Below are 11324 nucleotides of genomic sequence, written 5' to 3'. Positions count from 1 at the left end.
GTTAAAATGGGTTATTATACTAACAACCGTGCATTTGTGTAATTTTTAGATTATTCCTAGGAAATCCTTACTGATAGTCCTAAGACAGCAATGTGAGTTATCCTCTTTTTGTAAACCTATTTTGTGAACTGTTTTTACAAAACCTTAAATATTTTTCCATGCGATAGCAGTCATTGAGTATTTGTAAGGATACAATTATCGATGGTAAATTTGGGGTTTTGTATACAAAATTTGTTACAACCTGGTTAGGAGTAACATGACCATAAGTCGAGAACGACAGTACCATGTGATGGTAATTGATATGACTTGGAAACAAATGTAATTGCGCGACCCCCCTCAATACTGTCAAACTGATAAAAATCTGTTTTGATTAAACTGGGATTCACTCGCCAGTATTTCCCACTGACAAAATGTTTTTAAAACGCGTTTCAGGTACCAAACTGTGAAAGCCAAATAGAAGCCAGCTGGACAGCACTGAAGGCTTGGAAAAGTGGCAATAAAGTTACCTAAGAATAAAATAGATCTTTTGTTAAATAAAATAGGATTTATTCCTATAAAAGTGTGTATACTGAAAACTTGGGTTTTACCCACGTGTTTAATATTATAAAATGTGGTGGTTTACTCTGATAACATATTTCCTAACTACGGTCCTGATGAAAATTTCCGCTGCCAAAATGAATAAAATAATGATACCACCAAAACTAGCTCGCGGCTGCCCGTTCCTGGGAACTAGGGATCGGGGGTTGCGACACTTCTTTTCCTTAGCCTTTCATAAGCCTCATCTGTATACTGCTTTGTCCATTTTGCTATGTCTTTAGCAGTATCCACATTTGCATCCTCTAACTCCTGTTTCTTTTTCTTGTATTCTGAAGTGAGTTTATCAATGGTCTGTTTGTATTTGCTCCAGTTTGGAGCTGTTCTTTTCTTACTAGGATCATTCTTGATTCTCTTGATCCTGTTTACCTCATGCTTTAGTGCAATGAGTGGCCATTCACTGAATTGTTCCTCTTTAGCTGAATAGAACTTTTCTTTCTTGATGAATTCAAGAAACTCCTTTCTCATTACCTTTTGTAGGGCAGCATCAGGTGGCATATTTGACATGTCTTTGCTCAGGTCTTTTGCATAATCTTCCATTTGTTTGACCTTAGGGGGTAAAAACTCCATTCTTTCAGAAATGGCTTCATCACCTTGATCTTGCATTCAATTCTAGCTTTTATATCTGCTTGCCTGGCTTTGAATTTTAGATACTCACTCATGTTTAATGGATTCCTGAAGCCAATGAGAGAAGGAAATCTTCTTTCCCAAGGATCATCTATTGTATAGAATTGTTTCATCTCATCCTTTACAGCTTCCAATTCCAGTGGATATTTCTCAGCAACAGATTCAATTCTAGTGGAGGATATTTGAGTGGGTGGTTGTGGATTGATGACATTGTAAGGTGTAGAGGATAAAGGAATAGGTGCTGGTATATCATCAGCATTCTTCTGAAAATTACTTTTCCTTGTGTAAAGCTTTTTGGGTGAAGGGGATTTTGGTTGTGATGTAGAAATGTTAAGAGCAGTGGTGGATGGTTGGCTGACAGCTGTTGAAACAACTGGTGTTTCAACCTCTGTTGTCATTACAACTACTGATGTGTCAGTAGGTGTCTTCTGCTTTTGAGCAGGTGTTGAAATAGTAGTGATTTGAGTGGTGGAAAGTGTCTGACTAACAGGTGTTGAAACAACTGGTGTTTTAACCACTGTTGTCATTACAACAGATGTTGTAACATCTGTTGTCTTCTGCTTTATGGCAGAAGGTAATGGTGGTGAATTTGGTTTTGGTGGTGGTGATGTGATTATAGATGATGATGATGATGGTAGAGCAGTGGTTTTGTTGATGTGTGGTGAAGTGGTGTGTGTTGAAGTGGTGATTGTTGATACAGGGGCTTTAGTCTGGCTATCTTTTTCTGTTTCAATATAAACACCATCCTCAATTCCCTTCTTCTTCTACTTGATTTTCTCCCCCTTTTTGGCATTATCTGGAAAGGGTTTATTCATGAAGAGGACAGTGGGAGGAACTTTTCCAGTGGTGCTTTGGATGTGAGCCTTGATAGCTTTGATGTCTGCTTGAGTATCTTTAAACCTTGACTCCACCATGTTTGTCAGCATTTGTACAAGTATTACATGCTGCTGATCAGCCATTTATTTTTGTTTTTCAAGCAGGGATTGAAATACATTCCATAGCTCATTTGCAATAGGTGCAGGTTGTGCAGGTACTTGAGCTGGAACAGCAGTGGGTTGTGCTTTTTGAGCTTTTAACAGCTGTTGCACCATATCCTTTGTTTCAGCAACTGATGTTTCAAGATTTTCAAGTCTGCCCGTCAATCCCTGATATTTTAAATCATCACCCAAGTTAATGGGATCATCTGATTCCCCACCAGCAGTGGTTGTATCAATGTGTGACTTAGGAAATGAATCCCAAAAATCATTCATTGATGCCCCTTGTTCTTGGTACTGGGGTCTTCTTCCTTCAGCACTTGATAACCTTTTGAAGGTACCAGTGGACATAACAAACTCACTGGTGGTTCTCAGAGGTGCTATAGAAGGAATTGCCTTCAAAGGAGTCTTATGAATGTAACCACTGTCCAAGTGTAAACCAGTGGGTTCAACACTTGTAGTGGCTGCTCCACTTGAACTACTGTCAGGAATTACTTATAATCCCTGCAGTGTAACCTCCTCAATTGTTGCTGGGATAGCAAAGGTATAGACATCAGACCCAGTCACTTGCGGGAGTATACTCTCAGTGACAGGTGATTGAGAGGAACTGGTTTGTGTCTGAGCTATATCAACTGCATGCAACAAGGGTAACATGGATTGTGGTAGTGAAAGGGGTGAAGATATGGGTGTTGAAAGAGACATGTCCTTGGGATCAGGACCGAGTAAGATGGATCCAATTGGGTCCAGAGCTTCATATTGTGGGGTCCCTGTGTTTACAACCTGATCCTTTTGTGAGGATGCAGGAGGAGTTTGAGGCAAAAGTGGAGATCTTTCTTCCATCTGCTGTGAGGAAGTAGCAGCAGTGGTTATAGGTGACATTTGTGTTGTCACTAGCAGTGGCTCTAGGATCTCATCTTCTAGAGGTGCCTTTGTTTTGGGTTTGGGGGCTTTATGGATGTTTTCTTTTTGGTCTTTTTGGTAATGGCATGTGTGGGTTTCAAATCAGTGGTTGTGCTGCTATGATCACCTGGAGCAGTGGGCTCAGCAGCCGATACCTGAGGAGCAGTGTTATCTGCTAAATTCTGCTAAGGCACCTATGCTTTTGTTTTTAAAGGTGTTAACATTCTAGAGAATGTTTCAGGTGTTAAACCATTTATTTGAAAATAAACACCTTGTTTGAGCAAATTTTCATTTTCCTTTCCAAATTTTTGTTTGAAATAATAACTTAGAAACCTTGGAAAGAGCAAAAAATGAATTGCTATCAACATTTTTTACCAAGTCATTAAAGATCTCCTGGGAATAATTAAAATTTTCATTATTTAAAATAGCGTATCCCATACATTGGATCTTTAATGGAATTTCGTTAAAAGCAATTGTTTTTTTTTTTTTTTTGAAACACACATCAAAAGGGTGTGAAATAAAAACCTAGGTGCAGAAGGGAAATAGCCTTTTTGTAAGGTATCTCTTTTTGGTTGTTCTGCATACCCCCTTCCCAGAAAATCAGTTTTCAACTCGCTTTTAGAGAAAGAAGTTTTACCTTTCTAATAATCAAGTTTAAAGACTTCTGAGATTGATTGTGGAGTAATTTGAATCGCTTTACCCTGTATAGAGGAGTTGATGGCTATGATGATGTCTCCTTGTTTTTCAAGGGTAGCATTTTTCCAGAACTCTCTCTGGGTTTGTTGGTAAATAGGAGCATCTGCTGTTAGCAAAGTTTTGTACTTTGATGCAAATATGGTGTCGATGATGGAATCGAAGGTGTGCGTGGTAGTGGGTTTTGTGAGTAAACCCACATAATTGTGAGGAGATTTGTATGGAATTTCAATAGGTTCAGCGGCCATTTGAGTGGCGTCTTTGGAAGCAGAGGATGAGGATGATTTTGATTTTGATTTCGTCATTTTGATGAAGAAGATCATAAAAAGATTTGTGATGAAAAGTGGGAAAATTTTTTGAGAAGAGAATTTTTGGAATTCAATTCGAAAGTGTAAAACCCTGTTTGGGGTTTGGGTCAGGGTTTTATTTAGGGAAAACGTGAATGCTGATGTGGCAGTGGTTACAACGATCTGATGGATAAAAACTGACCACGTGCCCACCTCTGATGAAAAGATGAATAATGGAAGACAGTTGTTTTGAGAGCCATTGATGAAGCAAATATCAGTGGTTGCAACGGTAATAATGAGAGCAGTGGGTGATTTTTACTATCAGTGGATAGCACGTCAGTGGATACAACACTGATTTTGAACAACAGTGTTTATCAAAAGAGTGAGAGAGCAGGGGTTGACTTTCAGCAGTGGACAGACTTTAGAAAGCAGATGTTTGAGCACAACAGTAGTTAGGGGTAAAGAAATGGTATGGATTTGAAAGACCATTAAGTCTGCAACTATTAGTACAACAGTGAATAAACTTTTGACAAAAGTTTTTAGCATCTGCTTGTTCTGATGAAGGAAAATGATTTTGTCTTGTGTAATCACAATATCATGTCCAAACATCTGTTGATGGTCTTTATGAAATATCTGCAAGAATGTTGTCCTTAACAAAATACACTTTAGATGCAAATTGTCAAGTTTAATATGTCAGCAGTTTTTTTACAGGAATTTGTATTCAAGGTTTTGCCACATGTCTATTACCAGTTTTGAAGCCTTTATAAATTCCTGACAGTGGTTTAGTACCCCAGATGATGAAAGCCCTTTTTTACAATAGCTACTCATTTTGTGTCATAATATTTTAATTAGGACATGAGTATCCAAGTATTTTAGGGTCTATTGGCAATCAGTCTTTGATCTGTGTTAAAACAAACTTGAGTTTGATATGACCTTGACACATGTACCATTTCCTTTTGATCTATTTTTCAAGGATAGTAACACCACTCAAAAATAAGTAAATTACATCCTGACAAGAGATTGAAACTTTTACAATAAAAAAATGAGTAAAAGTACAAAATATATCATTAAAAAAATGAATAAAATATCCTGTTTTATTTATGAAGAACCTTTCTAAGAAAAATAAATAAAGGTTATTTTGAAAATAATCATCAAAAGGATCTGGTAACTTTCCAATTAAGCTCATAATCACATCACACTCAAGTTTTAAGAAAATGATTAATGATTTGAAATACATTGTAATAACCACTGTTTGGGACCATTTCCTTGTCAATTGATTGCAAAGTCCTCTTTTAAGTTCAATCACTGGTGATACTATTGTTACCTGAACATCCCTGAATCAATGAATGCACACAGTTGCTTGATGACCATTGCTCACCCAATTTTGGACTCTAGAGTGTTTTACATTTATACTCTTTTCTTTTGACTTCAAAAGTTTTGAGATAAATACACCTTTGAGTTTTTGTGATTTCTTTTCTTCTTCCCTTTTGCCCTTTCCATAGATAAGTTTTCAAATACTTACTGGAAGGTTCTAAGGAAGGAATACTTTAAATCCAAGATCATTTTACAGTAATTTTTGTGAGACTTGGTCATTTTCACACATGCTTATGACAAATTTCACATTACTTATGATTTGGATGATTTTGTCACTTGATTTTCTTAATGTACTCTTAACACAGTTGATTTTGGTCCTTTTAGAGGATTCTCAACCTGTTTTTCCATACATAAGTTCTTTTCAGCTAAAGTTTTAATTGCCCTCTTTTTATGTTAACAAAAACACACATGTTTTCATCCGAATATGGATTTTTGTTGACATGAGGCAAACACTTTAGCGGCAGCTATGATAAAAACATCACAAACTTCATAACAACAATTGACATCAATTTTGTGAAATAACATAACTATACCATAGTCATCAGATATATTTTCAGATCTGAGAGCTATAGGTGGTTTATGCATGACGTCACATGTTATGTGAAGTTTGTGTGTCTTATCACATCTTGGTTGTTTTACAGAGCTTTTGAATAGCAGATTTGAACATGATTACTCGTTACTCTGTTTTTCAACAAATACAATCAACCTTAGTAGCAATTGATTTTGAGCTGAACTGTTATGTCAAATTGATTGTTAGATCGAATTTGACTGTCCAAGCTCTGATACCAATTGTTAGGATCTAAGGCTGTCATGAAAGTGTTTGTTTGTATAAATATAACAAATTAATAGATATGAATTGAGATTTAAATGCAGCGGAAATGAAAACAAACTTTGTAAACACAATCAAGGAGAAAATAGTTTTGATGAACACATGCTTCATATTGTGTCGAATGATTACAATATAAGTCAAAAGATTACAAAGCATGCTTACAAGCTAAACTCCCCCTCGGCCTGATACTCCATGGTTGATTGCACAAGATGAAAGGATTAGACATGAGGAGAAGAACTCACTCAGTCAATCAAATGTAACAGTACAGAGTACTGTTACATTTATAGGCAAACCAAACCACTGAAGCATCTCAGCTGACGTCACCATGAAAGTGACATCTAACAACCTAACAAACTCTATCCACTGTTCTATAACTACTGACCATACAGACACTGATTACATTCTAATCACTGATGTATAAACACTGATTCTTCATTCCACTGATGTAGTCAACCACTGATGTTTGAGCATCAGTGCTTTCTTCAAAGGGTGATCAGACTTTGAATGGGCAGTGCTTTAACTTTTCAGCAGTGCTTGGATTCCGTCAGTAGATTGAGCTTCAGCCTTTAAATTTCATCAGTTCTTTAGTAGCAGTTGTCTTATTGAGCAGTGCTTTGAAGTCTGTCAGTTGCCAAATAACCACTGTCAAGGGGAAAGCTTAATGCAAACAGCTGATTATGATGAATCCACTGTTATGAACCAGTTTTGGCTTTCATTATCTGTTCCTCTGGTAGGGTTCAATCCCAACACTCACATAGTATAGAATTTTTAATTATAAACTACGAAGACATTTTACTTAGTTGTAACACATTTGGTTCACCCAATGCCCTTTGCATTTTTAAGTTGGTCCATTGTGAATTTTTTAAATGCAGTTGGGTCACTCGCATCCTCATCCTTGTTCCCTGCAGTAGTATAAAAGCAAACAGCATATAAATAACGGGTTAGTTTGGGTTTTAACTTTTTGCTTATGGGTCATACAGCTAAGTTTAAAAGGGCTTAGTTAAAGTGCGTGAATAACAGTTAAGAGTGAGCTAGTTAGATCTGCCTTTTAGAATAATCCCACTCCACCTCCCCTGATGTACAAACTGCAATTAAGCTACTGAAGAAAAAAAAATGTAAGGGGTCATTTAAGAAAAAAATAAACATCAAGATGTGCAGGTAAGGTAACGTTTTATTTTGTTCTCTGTTCTCATATATTCTGCATAATAATTCATACAAAATAAGGGAGGTATTAGCAGGTTAACTCACTTGTTCCTCATATAAAAGGTATTAGTAAATTGTATTAAAATTGTTCGAACTATAAAGATAGTTCATAAATATAAAACATATACATAATTATATATTCCTAAAATGAAAAAAAAAGATGGCGAACGCCTGTATAACTGTCAAACCGCCAAAATGAAACTGTGAACTGAAACATACACATTTCAAACTGACCGACTTGCTTCGATCTGAGTGATTGGATTGGTTTCAATGGTTTATCAACGCCCCTAACACTTTGTAATTTGGGTTGTCCCGAAAAAAATGAGAACTAATATAATGCATACCTGCAGATAGATACGCCCAATCAGCACTAAAACTCTGGTTTAGGTCATGCATATTCACGCACCCGTTGAAACTGATTTATTTATTTTATTAAACTAAAGTAGTTAAGGGTTGAACCTATTTCAAAAATGTTTATAAAAGGTAAACAAAAACATTAATCATGAAATGAAATAAGAAAAATGAGAAGTGTATATCTTTCATTTACCAATCACACATATATATACAATGATTAGTCAAAATGTAACTGAACATTAATGTAGTCAAAGTGTAACTTAAGGGGGAATTAGGAGGAGAATTAAGAGGATAATAAAGAGGGAATATATCTGTATTTATAACACTCCCCCTCAGATATATATTATTATTTATTATACACAGTTAATAACATACTTCAGGATGATATTAAATAGATACTTCAGGACCTATATAATAAACTGATACTACTGGATCAGTTGTACTGCCTCATTAAAAACCTTACTAAGAAAACCCAATGGGACAAAACTTAGTTAAGGGAAAAAGAGTACAGTGTGTATAATTCTCCCCCCGAATTCAACAAACATCTTTCAATCTACGGAGACCGATCTTGTGTGATAGTTGCTCGAAACTGTTTCTTGGTAAAGATTTTGTAAATAGGTCAGCTAAATTTTCACTTGACTTGATTTGGCAAACATCAATTTCCCCTTCTTTCTGCAAGTCATATGTTGAGAAGAATTTTGGTGAAATGTGCTTTGTTCGATCACCCTTGATGTAACCTTCTTTGATCTGAGCTATGCAAGCAGCATTGTCTTCATAAATAATCGTCGGCTCCTTCTTGATCTGTTCTAATCCACATGCTTCTTGTATGTGAGTAATCATTGATCTCAACCACACGCATTCTCGACCAGCTTCATATAGTGCAATTAGTTCGGCATGATTTGATGACGTTGCTGTAAGTGTTTGCTTAGTTGACTTCCAAGAAATTGTTGTGCCACCATATGTGAATACATAGCCTGTTTGAGATTTTGCTTTATGTGGATCTGATAGATATCCAGCATCAGCATACCCAACAAGCTGGGACTTTTGATCTTTCTGGTAGAAAAGACCTAAGTCTTGTGTCCCGCAAATATATCGGAATATGTGTTTTATTCCATTCCAGTGTCTACGTGTTGGGTTTGAACTGTATCTCGCTAGTACATGTACCGAGAATGCAATATCAGGTCTCGTGTTATTTGCAAGATACATAAGAGCACCGATCGCACTTAAGTACGGTACTTCTGGACCAAGTACTTCTTCGCCTTCTTCTTGAGGGCGGTAAGGATCCTTTTGAGGATCTAGCGGTCGGACAACCATGGGTATGCTAAACGGATGAGCTTTGTCCATATTAAAACGTACTAACATCTTCTGGATGTAGTTTGACTGATGTATGAATGTACCGTTGCGCAAATGCTCGAACTGCAGGCCGAGACATAATTTTGTTGTGCCAAGGTCTTTCATCTCAAATTCTCTCTTTAATATATTAGCAGTTTTTTCTATCTCTTCAGGAGCTCCGATGATGTTTATATCATCCACGTAGACTGCTATTATAGTGAATTTTGAGAGTGATCTTTTTATAAAAACACATGGACTGATTACATCAGACTTGTATCCTTCTTTTTCGAGATATTCACTAAGCCGATTGTACCACATACGACCAGATTGTTTAAGACCATATAAAGATCTTTTTAGCTTTATAGCACACATGTCTCGAGGTACTGATTTTAATGCTTCGGGCATTTTTAATCCTTTAGGGATTTTCATGTAGATGTCATTTTCTAGTTTCCCGTACAAGTATGCAGTGATGACATCCATAAGTCTCATTTGAAGTCCTTCTGAGATTGCAAGGCCAATTAGAAATCTAAGGGTTATCGCATCCACTACAGGGGAATACGTTTCCTCATAATCAACTCCTGGGATTTGGGAAAACCCTTATGCTACAAGACGTGCCTTGTATCGTACAATCTCATTCCTTTCATTTCTTTTTATAGAAAACACCCATTTATAACCTACTGGTTTGACGTCTATGGGTGTTCGGACTACAGGTCCGAAAACATTTCGCTTTTCAAGCGAATCTAACTCAGCCTTTATGGCCTCTTGCCATTTTGGCCAATCAACTTTGTACATGCACTCTTCTAGAGTTTTAGGTACATAATCATTTTCATTGATTACATCCGTTGCTATAGCATATGCAAATATATCATTAACACGTGTTTCATTTCGGTTCCATATTGTACTATTTTGTACATAATTGATAGAGATCTCGTTTTCGTTTGGTACCAGTGTGTCTTCTGAATTTTCATTTTCCTCTGGAGTTATATTTGTCTCTTCTGGGACATTTACCTCTTCTAGGGTTTCATTTACTAAATTTTCACCAACTGATTTATTCTGCTCTTTTCGCTTACGTGGGTTTTTATCTTTGGAACCTATTGGTCTCCCACGTTTTCTTTGTATGGTAATTGCTTCTGGGATTACTTCAATTCGAGCAGGTGCATTTGATGCTGGTATATGTGACTTTGTCACCCTATTTGTGTCTGTAAATGCATCTGGTAATTCATTTACGATTCTTTGCAAATGTATAATCTTTTGGACTTCAGATTCACATTGACCACTTCGAGGGTCGAGATTTGATAATGATGATGCATTCCATGTTAACTCTTGTGTTACCAGTCTTTCTTTAGTCTTATCTCCCCCTAAGACTGGGAATACTGTCTCATTAAACTGACAGTCAGCAAAGCGTGCTGTAAACATGTCACCCGTTAATGGTTCTAAATATTTAATAATAGACGGTGAGTTAAAACCGATGTAAATGCCCAGTCTTCTTTGTGGTCCCATAATGGTACGTTGTGGTGGCGATATCGGTACATATACCGCACAACCAAATATTTTGAGGTGGGACAGATTTGGTTCTCTTCCGGAGACTAGTTGTAATGGGGAGTATTCATGATCGGCAGTTGGTCTTAATCGGATTAGTGCAGCAGCATGTAGAATAGCATGTCCCCATGCAGAAGATGGCAATTTGCATCTCATCAGGAGAGGTCTAGCGATTATTTGTAATCGTTTAATTAATGATTCAGCTAAACCATTTTGTGTATGAACATGAGCTACTGGATGTTCAACCTTTATCCCAATCGACATACAATAATCATTAAAAGCTTGGGATGTGAATTCTCCTGCATTATCCACTCGTATGGTTTTAATTGGATTTTTAGGGAAATGAGCTCTCAACTGTATGATTTGGGCTAATAATCGGGCAAACGCTACATTTCGGGTAGCTAAAAGACTCACGTGTGACCATCGCGATGAGGCGTCAATTAGAACTAAGAAATAGCGAAATGGACCACAAGGAGGATGTATAGGCCCACAGATGTCCCCTTGGATTCTTTCCAAAAATGAGGGGTTTTCTTGTGTCAACTTAGTTAGTGAGGGTCGAGTAATAAGTTTGCCTAGAGAACATGCCACACATGATAAATCTTGTGATAACAAGACTTT

This window comes from Helianthus annuus, chromosome 5, assembly GCF_002127325.2.
Source record: "Helianthus annuus cultivar XRQ/B chromosome 5, HanXRQr2.0-SUNRISE, whole genome shotgun sequence".
NCBI classification, from domain to species: domain Eukaryota; kingdom Viridiplantae; phylum Streptophyta; class Magnoliopsida; order Asterales; family Asteraceae; genus Helianthus; species Helianthus annuus.
The sequence above is the reverse complement of the archived record's forward strand: the minus strand, read 5'-3'. Positions refer to the sequence as shown.